At 44.1% G+C, this 14198-nt stretch overlaps 1 non-coding gene across 1 annotated transcript; it reads left to right on the top strand.

Moving 5' to 3' along the window:
• Positions 1-1736: 1736 nt before the first annotated feature.
• TRNAR-UCU (transfer RNA arginine (anticodon UCU)) lies at positions 1737-1809 on the top strand. Its single transcript has one exon. It is a non-coding gene; the product is annotated as a tRNA-Arg (tRNA).
• Positions 1810-14198: the final 12389 nt, after the last annotated feature.

The raw sequence follows: 14198 nt of genomic DNA, 5'->3' as shown, positions 1-14198 counted from the left end.
TTGGCACAACACGATGTACTGGAGTACGTACGCAGCAGCACAAAAAAAGGTTCCAATGGGGTGGGCAAGTTATGGGATGAGAGACACACGGCCAAGGGTGTGGCATGCCGATCGACCATGCCATGCACATCCACGGCGCCGGACATAGCGATTCTCTCTGTACTTTATTTTCTGAGCAGTAATGCTACGCCTACCTACGGATGAATCTTACAAAAAATTCTAACGGACTCAACCAACCCACCCAGTTGTGCATGCAGCCTGATTTTTCAGGAAGGGTAGAAAACACAACCAACCCACACATTACACGTCATTCCGTAGAGCCTCCGTAGCATGCCTTGCCCGTAAGTCCAGCATTATTGTTTTCTGAGTATCTAAATGGTTTGTTCTAACGAGAAAAAAAAATCAAAACATATAGAATTTTCTTCCCTTCTTTGTAGATGCTGGTGATTTCGACCAATGTATTTTTTTTCTTGTCAACATATCTGGCTAGGTTTCGACGTGCGCCACGTGGAACGTTGCATGTTCGATTTGCGGTATGTCCTGCTTCACCACGGCGTTTTCTCATCTTCATTGACCATCGCGTTTATATATAAGAGGTGAGTTGTGCCGTTGTTAACGTGTAGCGCAAGTCTAGCTAGGCTTGGACGATTGATTGTGAGGGTGCCATGTTTGGTAAAAATTCTCTGCAAATTAAACATCCCTGCACAATTCTATGGTACATACCAGGTAGTTTTTGGTTGGTAACCATGTTGGCTTGCCTAACAAGACTCTAGCTACTTCGGCGTGTTTATCACCCGTTACACATGTGTCTTGCTTCTTCCTAGTTTTCATATAAGTTTAATTCTTTTGTCCGGATCCCAACGGCTAGAAAATTTTAAAATTCCGTTAGGCGTGCTCGATGGCGCCAATTTTTTCCCTTTCCTGAATTGGTCATTCCATCGACCGGCGGCGACACGGAAAATTCCGTTAGACGGTATTTGAAAATAATGCATGGCTGGCACTGGCATGATAAGAACTAGCTTGGAAACTATATTAAGTTGCATCTCCCTTGCTGCACTAAAACCTTGGACGCTTTCGATTGGCACGTGTGAAGCTATTCCCGCCCTCGTGTTTTAGGCCAAAGGAAGTATACCAAAATTAATTGCCATCGTGAGCGTAACGACGTAGTTTGGCATGAGATATCTAACTTAATTACACCTCATGTACGGATTAACATTTATAGCATGTTTGGCCATAACCCTACTAAAACTAAGTACCTTCAAGTGTCCTAAAGTTAAACTCTCGTAAAGATGCATGATGCGTCGATGAATCAATGATGCGGGGTGAGGAAAAGAAAAAGGAAAAAAAAAGACTTACAAGATAGTTCAAATAGCAGCCTCTTGGCATGATGGTGAAACTTTGTGGGACATGATTCTATCCGCCAGATGCATATCTTGGTGCTCACCACATAGGAAACGCGTAGATATATACATCCAAGAATTTCAGTGAAGTTGATAAATTTTACATGGTATTCTCTTTTCTTTTTGAAAGAACATTATGTGTGATCTTCATTCAGTTGTAGAATGCGGTATGATGAAAATTGCGGTTTGTGTGTTTGCGATTGCTCTTCTTTGAAATGGGGGCAGCTGGGAGACGCGTCCCGCATGCTGCAATGCTCCATATTTTGGAAGGTGCAAGCGTGGGCCTGAACTCTTCAGTAAGTATTAATACCATTATATCGGTAGAAATATCAATAAGCGCCCGTGGCCTAATGGATAAGGCGTCTGACTTCTAATCAGGCGATTGTGGGTTCGAGTCCCACCGGGCGTGTTACCTTTTTTTTTTCTCTCTCGAGCAAATCAGTTTTTTTTTTTTTTTGAAATTTCTCGAGCAAATCAGTTGGTCCCGCGGCCACTACGCTGTCATTTCTGCCCTTGAAAAAGCTGTGCGGTGTGGAAAAGCCTTGGTGAATCGATCCAGCTCCGGTACAAGGACGGCCTAGCTACACAGCTACCAGTATCATATATCCGTGTCTGTCTGGCGCAAAAATGGCATCCTGCTCTCTCCCCGTTTCGTCGATCAGTCTCGCAGCTAGCCTGTCTTTCTGCTTTCCGGGCAGCTGCGCCTGCGCAGGCACGTCTCGCCAAGCTAGCAGCAGCGACGTGTCGACACTGGGAACCAGCAGCGAATGCCATCACTGGACGCACTGCCCAGCGTTGCCTCATCCCATGGTTTTTTACTGTCAACATCACATCATCTTCAGCCGTTGGAAGCTCTCGAGACCGAAATCTGGCGCTATTTAGCGTTAGATGGATGTATCTTTTTAGCCTGAGAGGCCCATTTTCCCAGCGGCGAGACCATGGTCGTCTGCTGACGCTCACCCACTGCGTGCAAAGCGACGGTGCGGTTGCCGGGAAGGGGAACCGGCGAAGGATACCGACACTTCGGAGGAGGTGACGAGCCGGAAGCGTCACCGTTAGGACGATGAGACGGGGCCATCTAGGAAGAAGAAGTAGTTTAAGTTTGTTTTAAAGTTTTTATATGTATTTTGTATGTCTATTCGAAGTTTTATATGTAATTTGTCTATGTTGCACCACTTAGTTTGTTCAAAACTTTCGTTCGACGAGGGTATTGCCCGTAGAATTACAAATTCCCCCCTAAACGCACGCGTGCCGGATATCGGGAAGACGAGGGTATTGTCGTAGAACCTAGGCCTTTGTCGCCGACAAGTCGGGGCCACCAGACGGTTCCCGCGCTTTTCTCTCGTCCGGAGTCCCCGAGCGCTCCTCGGGGACCCAGGGATGGTATGGGTTCGCCGGACAGATGAAAGGCCTAATCCGAGGGGGAAACGAGGAGTCGGGGGCTCGACTGGGCCGTTTTCGTCCATCCGGATGAAAAAAAGGCGTCCTGGGGGCCTTCCCAGGGAGACGGCTGGAGATGCTCTCACACCGTTTGCAAACCATAAGAGCATCTCCACCAACGCCCCTCAAATAGTCGCCGGTAGGGTTGCCGGCCCTGCTGTATGGAGGGTGTCGGCAGTACATCCTCTATTTGGGGAGGTTGTTCCCACACTGGTGTCTCCCATACGGCGGCCCCAAAAAAAATCTTTTTACAATATTTTGAAACAACATATCAATCACATTTTATTCATAGCATATTCAATAATTCATACAATCACACAAATAAAATTAAATTATTCATGCAATCAAACAAATAGTACTTAAATTATTCATACAATCAATCAAACAAACACACAAATAGTACTTAAATTATTCATACAACCAAACAAATAGAAATAAAATCATGCATTGTTGGTGACTCCTCTCCTCGCCCACAAATGCGCAATTGGATATCTGCATCTCGAATTTCATTGTGCATATGAAGAAAAGCGGCAAATTCTTGGGGTACATGCTCTATCTCAGCAAGTGGCCCTTGATAATCAAATGGTTGATCATCCTGCAAAGGTTCGTCGCGCTCGCTCTCAATGATCATGTTGTCATGATCACACAAGCGTTCATCACCTCCCACATCTGAGACTCAAACCAAGTGAGAGTAGGGTACCTGACAATGGCGAAACCCTGCTGAAGCACCCCAAAAGCACGCTCAACATCCTTGCGTGCTGCTTCCTGGCATGTTGCAAAATAGGTTTCCATCTCGTTTGATGAAGAGGGAATTGCCTTCACAAATGTAGTCGGGTAGATACCATCAGCTAGATAGTACCCCTTGTTGTATGTATGGCCGTTTACCTCAAAGTTCATGGCAGGAATTTGTCCCTCGGCTAGCCTGGCAAACACCAGAGAGAGCTACAGCACGTTGATATCATTGTTTGTTTCTGCCATGCCAAAAAATGCATGCCAAATCCAAAGGTCTTGGTGATATAGGCATCCCCAATGGGTCTGCCGAAGATGGTACCCGGGGTTTATTGAAGATCCACGGGTCAAAGAATATGAAGCCTGGAAGCCCAATTAGAACTAAGGAAAGATAGAATTGTATTAGGAATATCAACTTGTAATTATTACGGGACGGTTCAGAAACCCTCCCGGACTATGTAAACTTGTGTACCACGAATCCCTCGGCTCCGCCTCCTATATAAGGGGTGATACGCGTACAGCACGCGACCGTTGGGAACCCCAAGAGGAAGGTGTGATGCGTACAGCAGTAAGTTTTCCCTCAGTAAGAAACCAAGGTTTATCGAACCAGTAGGAGCCAAGGTTGAAGGTTGATGGCAGCGAGATGTAGTGCGGCGCAAGACCAGGGATTCCGGCGCCAACGTGGAACCTGCACAACACAACCAAAGTACTTTGCCCCAACGAAACAGTGAGGTTGTCAATCTCACCGGCTTGCTGTAACAAAGGATTAGATGTATAGTGTGGATGATGATTGTTTGCAGAAAACAGTAGAACAAGTATTGCAGTAGATTGAATTCGATTAAAAGAATGGACCGGGGTCCACAGTTCACTAGAGGTGTCTCTCCCATAAGATAAATAGCATGTTGGGTGAACAAATTACAGTTGGGCAATTGACAAATAGAGAGGGCATGACCATGCACATACATGATATGATGAGTATAGTGAGATTTAATTGGGCATTACGACAAAGTACATAGACCGCTATCCAGCATGCATCTATGCCTAAAAAGTCCACTTTCAGGTTATCATCCGAACCCCTTCCGGTATTAAGTTGCAAGCAACAGACGATTGCATTAAGTATGGTGCGTAATGTAATCAAGAACTACATCCTCGGACATAGCATCAATGTTTTATCCCTAGTGGCAACAGCACATCCACAACCTTAGAACTTTCTGTCACTGTCCCAGATTTAATGGAGGCATGAACCCACTATCGAGCATAAATACTCCCTCTTGGAGTTACTAGCAAAAACTTGGACAGAGCCTCTACTAACAACGGAGAGCATGCAAGATCATAAACAACACATAGGTATAAATTGATAATCAACATAACATAGTATTCTCTATCCATCGGATCCCAACAAACACAACATGTAGCATTACAGATGGATGATCTTGATCATGTTAGGCAGCTCACAAGACCCGACAATGAAGCACATAAGGAGAAGACAACCATCTAGCTACTGCTATGGACCCATAGTCCAGGGGTGAACTACTCACTCATCACTCCGGAGGCGACCATGGCGGTGAAGAGTCCTCCGGGAGATGATTACCCTCTCCGGCAGGGTGCCGGGGGCGATCTCCTGAATCCCCCGAGATGGGATTGGCGGCGGCGGCGTCTCTGGAAGGTTTTCCGTATCGTGGCTCTCGGTACTGGGATATTCTCGACGAAGGCTATATGTAGGCGGAAGGGTAGGTCAGGGGGCGTCACGAGGGGCCCACACACTAGGCCGGCGCGGCCAGGGCTTGGGCCGCGCCGCCCTAGCGTCTGGCCACCTCGTGGCCCCACTTCGTATCATCTTCGGTCTTCTGGAAGCTTCGTGGCAAAATAGGCCCCTGGGCGTTGATTTCGTCCAATTCCGAGAATATTTCCTTACTAGGATTTCTGAAACCAAAAACAGCAGAAAACAGCAACTGGCTCTTCGGCCTCTCGTTAATAGGTTAGTGCCGGAAAATGCATAAATATGACATAAAGTATGCATAAAACATGTAGATATCATCAATAATGTGGCATGGAACATAAGAAATTATCGATACGTCGGAGACGTATCAGCATCCCCAAGCTTAGTTTCTGCTCGTCCCGAGCAGGTAAACGATAACAAAGATAATTTCTGGAGTGACATGCCATCATAACCTTGATCATACTATTGTAAGCATATGTAATGAATGCAGCGATCAAAACAATGTAAATGACATGAGTAAACAAATGAATCATAAAGCAAAGACTTTTCATGAATAGTACTTCAAGACAAGCATCAATAAGTCTTGCATAAGAGTTAACTCATAAAGCAACAATTCATAGTAGAGGCATTGAAACAACACAAAGGAAGATGAGGTTTCAGCGGTTGCTTTCAACTTATAACATGTATATCTCATGGATATTTGTCAATGTAAAGTAATACAACAAGTGCAATATGCAAGTATGTAGGAATCAATGCACAGTTCACACAAGTGTTTGCTTCTTGAGGTGGAGAGAGATAGGTGAACTGACTCAACAATAAAAGTAAAAGAAAGGCCCTTCGCAGAGGGAAGCATCGATTGCTATATTTGTGCTAGAGCTTTGGTTTTGAAAACAAGAAACAATTTTGTCAACGGTAGTAATAAAGCATATGTGTTATGTAAATTATATCCTACAAGTTGCAAACCTCATGCATAGTATACTAATAGTGCCCGCACCTTGTCCTAATTAGCTCGGATTACCTGGATTATCATCGCAATGCACATGTTTTAACCAAGTGTCACAAAGGGGTACCTCTATGCCGCCTGTACAAAGGTCTAAGGAGAAAGCTCGCATTGGATTTCTCGCTATTGATTATTCTCAACTTAGACATCCATACCGGGACAACATAGACAACAGATAATGGACTCCTTTTTTATGCATAAGCATTCAACAACAATTAATTTTCTCATATGAGATTGAGGATATTTGTCCAAAACTGAAACTTCCACCATGGATCATGGCTTTAGTTAGCGGCCCAATGTTCTTCTCTAACATTATGCATGCTCTAACCATTTTAGTGGTAAATCTCCCTTACTTCAGACAAGACGGACATGCATAGCAACTCACATGATATTCAACAAAGAATAGTTGATGGCGTCCCCAGGAACATGGTTATCGCACAACAAGCAACTTAATAAGAGATAAAGTGCATAAGTACATATTCAATACCACAATAGTTTTTAGGCTATTTGTCCCATGAGCTATATATTGCAAAGGTAGAGGATAGAAATTTAAAGGTAGCACTCAAGCAATTTACTTTGGAATGGCGGAGAAATACCATGTAGTAGGTAGGTATGGTGGACACAAATGGCATAGTGGTTGGCTCAAGGATTTTGGATGCATGAGAAGTATTCCCTCTCGATACAAGGTTTAGGCTAGCAAGGTTATTTGAAACAAACACAAGGATGAAGCGGCGCAGCAAAACTCACATAAAAGACATATTGTAAACATTATAAGACTCTACACCGTCTTCCTTGTTGTTCAAACTCAATACTAGAAATTATCTAGACCTTAGAGAGACCAATTATGCAAACCAAATTTTAGCAAGCTCTATGTATTTCTTCATTAATAGGTGCAAAGTATATGATGCAAGAGCTTAAACATGAGCACAACAATTGCCAAGTATCACATTATCCAAGACATTTTACCAATTACTACATGTAGCATTTCCCGTTTCCAACCATATAACAAATTAACGAAGAAGATTCAACCTTCGCCATGAATACTATGAGTAAAGCCTAAGGACATATTTGTCCATATGCAACAGCGGAGCGTGTCTCTCTCCCACACAAAGAATGCTAGGATCCATTTTATTCAAACAAAAACAAAAACAAAAACAAACCGACGCTCCAAGCAAAGTACATAAGATGTGATGGAATAAAAATATAGTTTCAGGGGAGGAACCTGATAATGTTGTCGATGAAGAAGGGGATGCCTTGGGCATCCCCAAGCTTAGACGCTTGAGTATTCTTAAAATATGCAGGGGTGAACCACCGGGGCATCCCCAAGCTTAGAGCTTTCACTCTCCTTGATCATATTGTATCATCTCCCTCTCTTGATCCTTGAAAACTTCCTCCACACCAAACTCAAAACAACTCATTAGAGGGTTAGTGCACAAACAAAATTTACATGTTCAGAGGTGACATAATCATTCTTAACACTTCTGGACATTGCACAAACTACTGAAAGTTAATGGAATCGAAAAATCCATCAAGCATATCAAAACAGGCAATGCGAAATAAAAGGCAGAATCTGTCAAAACAGAACAGTTCGTAAATACGAATTTCTAAGAGGCACCAGACTTGCTCAAATGAAAATGCTCAAATTGAATGAAAGTTGCGTACATATCTGTGGATCACTCACGTAAATTGGCATAATTTTCTGAGTTACCTACAGAGAATTAGGCCCAGATTCGTGACAGCAAAGAAATCTGTTTCTGCGCAGTAATCCAAATCTAGTATGAACCTTACTATCAATGACTTTACTTGGCACAACTATGCAACAAGCTAAGATAAGGAGAGGTTGCTACAGTAGTAACAACTTCCAAGACTCAAATATAAAATAAAAATACTGTAGTAAAAACATGGGTTGTCTCCCATAAGCGCTTTTCTTTAACGCCTTTCAGCTAGGCGCAGAAAGTGTATATCAAGTGTTATCAAGAGATGATGCATTAACATTACCTTGGGCTTTACCCTTACCTTTCTTGTTCTTTTTCTTACTCTTTGATTTAGGGAATATATGTCTCCCCCCCGGTGTAGAGGTGAATTTTAGGGTACCTTCTCCCATATCTATGACTGCTCCCAATAGTTTCAGCAGGGATCTTCCGAGTGTGATTTGTCCTGTTCCTGCACATTCAATAACAAGATAATCAATGGATATTATTCTTCCAAGAATGGTTGTATGCACACCTGCGGCTATTCCCTTGGGAATTATAACAGAGTTATCAATAAGAGTTATTTCTTCTCCTCCTTCAACGAATCCCCAAAGTTTCAAAGATTCATGAATACTCTTAGGCATAAGGCAAAATTCAGACATAATATCACAATTGGCATGAAGAGTTTGGTCACCGATAACAATTTTAATAGTAGGATCCCATAATGAAGGTTCAGAGTTCACTAAAACTTGATCAAGACGGTTACGAACATATCTATAATTTTCATTTAAGCGAGATGCACTTGTCTCAAGAGTGTTTAATCTATTATAACTACTAATAAGGGATGAATCAAAGTTATTAGCTGAATTATGTGATGCAACCAACTTCTTTATGGCATTAAAAGCTTGATCCCCATTGCAATGAAGGAAATCTCCTCCCACTACAGCATCCAAGGCATATCTATAGCGAATCATAAGACCAAAATAAAAGTTACTAAGGAGCAAACTTAGAGTCATTTGAGGTTCAGTTTTACGGTAAGAAGTAAAAATTCTGGACCAGGCATCTTTAAAACTCTCCTCATCCCCTTGTTTAAAAGTGAAGACTAATTCTTCAGGTGAAGAAGTAACAGGTGCAGAGCTAGACATGGTAACAAAAGTAAAATGCAAGTAACTAAGTAAAATGCAAGTAACTAATTTTTTTTTGTGTTTTTGATATAGAGTGCAAACAAGACAGTAAATAAAGTAAAACTAGCAACTAATTTTTTTGTATTTTGATATAATGCAGCAAACAAAGTAGTAAATAAAATAAAGCAAGACAAAAACAAAGTAAAGAGATTGAATTGTGGAGACTCCCCTTGCAGCGTGTCTTGATCTCCCCGGCAACGGCGCCAGAAAACAGTCTTGATACGCGTACAGCACGCGACCGTTGGGAACCCCAAGAGGAAGGTGTGATGCGTACATCAGTAAGTTTTCCCTCAGTAAGAAACCAAGGTTTATCGAACCAGTAGGAGCCAAGAAGCACGTTGAAGGTTGATGGCGGCGAGATGTAGTGCGGCGCAACACCAGGGATTCCGGCGCCAACATGGAACCTGCACAACACAACCAAAGTACTTTGCCCCAACGAAACAGTGAGGTTGTCAATCTCACCGGCTTGCTGTAACAAAGGATTAGATGTATAGTGTGGATGATGATTGTTTGCAGAAAACAGTAGAACAAGTATTGCAGTAGATTGAATTCGATTAAAAGAATGGACCGGGGTCCACAGTTCACTAGAGGTGTCTCTCCCATAAGATAAATAGCATGTTGGGTGAACAAATTACAGTTGGGCAATTGACAAATAGAGAGGGCATTACCATGCACATACATGATATGATGAGTATAGTGAGATTTAATTGGGCATTACGACAAAGTACATAGACCGCTATCCAGCATGCATCTATGCCTAAAAAGTCCACTTTCAGGTTATCATCCGAACCCCTTCCGGTATTAAGTTGCAAGCAACAGACAATTGCATTAAGTATGGTGCGTAATGTAATCAATAACTACATCCTCGGACATAGCATCAATGTTTTATCCCTAGTGGCAACAGCACATCCACAACCTTAGAACTTTCTGTCACTGTCCCAGATTTAATGGAGGCATGAACCCACTATCGAGCATAAATACTCCCTCTTGGAGTTACTAGCAAAAACTTGGCCAGAGCCTCTACTAACAACGGAGAGCATGCAAGATCATAAACAACACATAGGTATAAATTGATAATCAACATAACATAGTATTCTCTATCCATCGGATCCCAACAAACACAACATGTAGCATTACAGATGGATGATCTTGATCATGTTAGTCAGCTCACAAGACCCGACAATGAAGCACATAAGGAGAAGACAACCATCTAGCTACTGCTATGGACCCATAGTCCAGGGGTGAACTACTCACTCATCACTCCGGAGGCGACCATGGCGGTGAAGAGTCCTCCGGCAGATGATTCCCCTCTCCGGCAGGGTGCCGGGGCGATCTCCTGAATCCCCCGAGATGGGATTGGCGGCGGCGTCTCTGGAAGGTTTTCCGTATCGTGGCTCTCGGTACTGGGATATTCTCGACGAAGGCTATATGTAGGAGGAAGGGTAGGTCAGGGGGCGTCACGAGGGGCCCACACACTAGGCCGGCGCGGCCAGGGCTTGGGCCGCGCCGCCCTAGCGTCTGGCCACCTCGTGGCCCCACTTCGTATCATCTTCGGTCTTCTGGAAGCTTCGTGGCAAAATAGGCCCCTGAGCGTTGATTTCGTCCAATTCCGAGAATATTTCCTTACTAGGATCTCTGAAACCAAAAACAGCAGAAAACAGCAACTGGCTCTTCGGCATCTCGTTAATAGGTTAGTGCCGGAAAGTGCATAAATATGACATAAAGTATGCATAAAACATGTAGATATCATCAATAATGTGGCATGGAACATAAGAAATTATCGATACGTCGGAGACGTATCAAGGGGGAGTCGAGGAACAAAGAAAGGATCGACTCATTGCTTCACGCAACCCTAGTTTCTTAATCGTCGAGTACTTTTCGGCTGAAACCCTCAAGATCTACTTGCCCTCTACTTCCAACTAAACCCTAGTCTACAACTTGTAGGCATTGATAAGTTAATCTCTTGTCAATTGGCGCCGTCCGTGGGAATTAGAGGCGACAAGGAGCTGATCTCAATGGCACGTTCAAGATCGTCGACTTCTTCGGTAGCAAGCAACGCGATGGATAGAGGTAAACAGATCGAAACTGATCTAGTCGATTTTGTTCCTCACCCGCCCTCCCGTTTGGATGCATATGCATATCTGGAGGAGCCTATGGAGATGATGTTTGGCAAGTTCCACTTCCGCGTCGAGAAGGAAGGATCGTATCGTCTCGAAATTCCGATCTCGTCGGGATTATCGGAGATCGATTCCGATTTTTCCAACTCCACGTCATCGACTGAGACAGGAGGCGAGGAGATTTCGCCGCCACGTTTCATCAACACTATGGCAAGTGAAAAACTCGCCAAGATCTTCAGCGACATGTCCCTCGAGTCATCTGCGGACTCCGATATAAGCGATGACTCGAGCAACATCGACGGCTTCAACTTCATCGATAGATCCACTATTGTTGGAGAGGTCTTCACCAATCTATATGATGGTGTCACCAATCCAGACAAAGTTCAAAATTCAAAATACCATCAAATCTATGCAATTGGAGAGACAAGTCGTCCACAGGAGGAGACATCGGAGAACTTCGACGACGCGGGAAATCCGTACGTCGATCCCGCAGATCTCACGCGAGGTTTGGGGACCAAATATATCGGGCCCGGAACACGAGAGATGGTGCAATTTCCGCAGGCAGTATGGGACAGAGTTGCAAGAGCCATGGACGGCACAGAGCCAATGACCATAGCGGCGACACCTGAAGAGTCACAAGCTTACCAATATAGACTTGCTCGTACTAGACGGGAACTCGAAAAACAGAGAATTGAGCTAGACAGGAGGCAAGCCGCAGCTTCCGCGTCAAGCAGGCGAAGGGCGGACTTGAGTCGACAATCGGGTACTTCGGGAGAGAGTCACAGAGCAGCTCGTAACAGAGCAAGATCTCGACTGCAGAACATACCTGAGGCTCAAAGGGAGAATCTAGTTCAAAACCTCGACATGTCCTTCATGTCCATAGACACAAGGGGGAACATTATTCCCAAAACGCCAGAAGCTAGGTACATGGCAACGCAAGCTTTTATACTCGCGTCCAGGCCACCTCCTGGAGACCCAAGGGAACCATTGTACAACATGGCCATGGCAGGAGTTGGAGTGATGGGCACACCATTTGCAGGTACGCCCCCCGAAGGATCAGCAAGGCAAAATAGTCCATGACCTACGGCAGCAGTGCAAGATCCTGCAAGAATGAGTGGCGCAAGAGATGCAGCTACTCAGGCAAGGGTCGATAGAGCGCGACAAGAAAGAAGGGAACGCAGGCACTCACCAGAGGTCAATGAAGAAGATATGTGTGGGCTCCCGTGTTTCACAAGACGAGTCCGTAAAATTCGAGTTCCATCAGGATTTAAACTACCCGATAACTACAAAAAAAATCGACGGCCTGCAAGATCCTGAGGATTGGTTAGTTGACTATCTCGAGACGGTGAAGCTGATGGGCAGAACTAGAGAAACAGCCATGCAAAGCATTCAAGTACATCTAAGTGGAGCCGCACAATCATGGATAAAGAAGCTGCCTCCAGGTTCCATCGACAGCTGGGACAGTTTTGAGGATATATTCGTCAAAAATTTCCGATCCACCTGCAAAAAACCCGCATCACTAGATGAGTTGAGGTCGTGTAGACAAAAGCACGATGAATCAATGAGAAAGTACATCCAGAGGTGGAACATTATTAAAAACTCGGCAGAGAACATATCTGACGAGAGAGCAATAGATGCGTTTGTGGCTGGAATTCGACGAGGAGATTTTGTCGAAGACTTGGGGAGAACCAACCCAAAGACAGTATCAGCATTAATGGAGATAGCAAATAGGTGGGCAGATGGAGAAGATGTTGTTCACAACAAATGGCATAGGTCGCCTGAAGAGGACCGCAGTCGAAATTTTCAAAATATGCGACGATTTCCTCGGCAGTTCTCAAATTACGATGCCCCTTGCCAGAAATCGGCTGGTTTTCGAAGAAACAATGGAAGAAACAATCGAGATAATCACCAGAGGAGCGGTGAGCAGCACATCGATTACAAAGATGATTCCCGACAAAATAGTGGACCAAGGTTTCAGAGACCATACGTCTCACCCGAGGACCTCTTAAACGGACCATGCCAAATGCATTTTTATCCCGACGTCAATGGAAGAAGGTGCTTGTGACGGTAAAGCACACGTCCGTTGGGAACCCCAAGAGGAAGGTGTGATGCGTACAACAGCAAGCTTTCCCTCAGTAAGAAACCAAGGTTATCGAACCAGTAGGAGATGAAGGCCACGTGAAGGTTGTTGGTGACGGAGTGTAGTGCAGCGCAACACCAGGGATTCCGGCGCCAACGTGGAACCTGCACAACACAATCAAAATACTTTGCCCCAACTTAACAGTGAGGTTGTCAATCTCACCGGCTTTCTGTAAACAAAGGATTAAACGTATGGTGTGGAGAATGATGTTTGTTTGCAAAGAACAATAGAGAACAGTGATTGCAGTAGATTGTATTTCAGATGTAAAAGAATGGACCGGGGTCCACAGTTCACTAGTGGTGTCTCTCCAATAAGATAAACAGCATGTTGGGTGAACAAATTACAGTTGGGAATTGACAAATAGAGAGGGCATAACAATGCACATACATATCATGATGACTAATATGAGATTTACTTAGGGCATTACGACAAAGAACATAGACCGCTATCCAGCATGCATCTATGCCTAAAAAGTCCACCTTCGGGTTAGCATCCGCACCCCTTCCAGTATTAAGTTGCAAACAACAGACAATTGCATTAAGTATTGTGCGTAATGTAAACAATACAAATATCCTTAGACAAAGCATTGATGTTTTATCCCTAGTGGCAACAACACATCCACAACCTTAGAACTTTCTGTCACTGTCCAAGATTCAATGGAGGCATGAACCCACTATCAAGCATAAATACTCCCTCTTGGAGTTACAAGTATCAACTTGGCCAGAGCCTCTACTAGCAACGGAGAGCATGCAAGATCATAAACAACACATATATGAT

The sequence above is a fragment of the Lolium perenne genome, chromosome 7 (assembly GCF_019359855.2).
Source record: "Lolium perenne isolate Kyuss_39 chromosome 7, Kyuss_2.0, whole genome shotgun sequence".
Taxonomy (NCBI): domain Eukaryota; kingdom Viridiplantae; phylum Streptophyta; class Magnoliopsida; order Poales; family Poaceae; genus Lolium; species Lolium perenne.
Note: the sequence above shows the minus strand (reverse complement) of the source record. Positions and strands in the feature narration are given on the sequence as shown.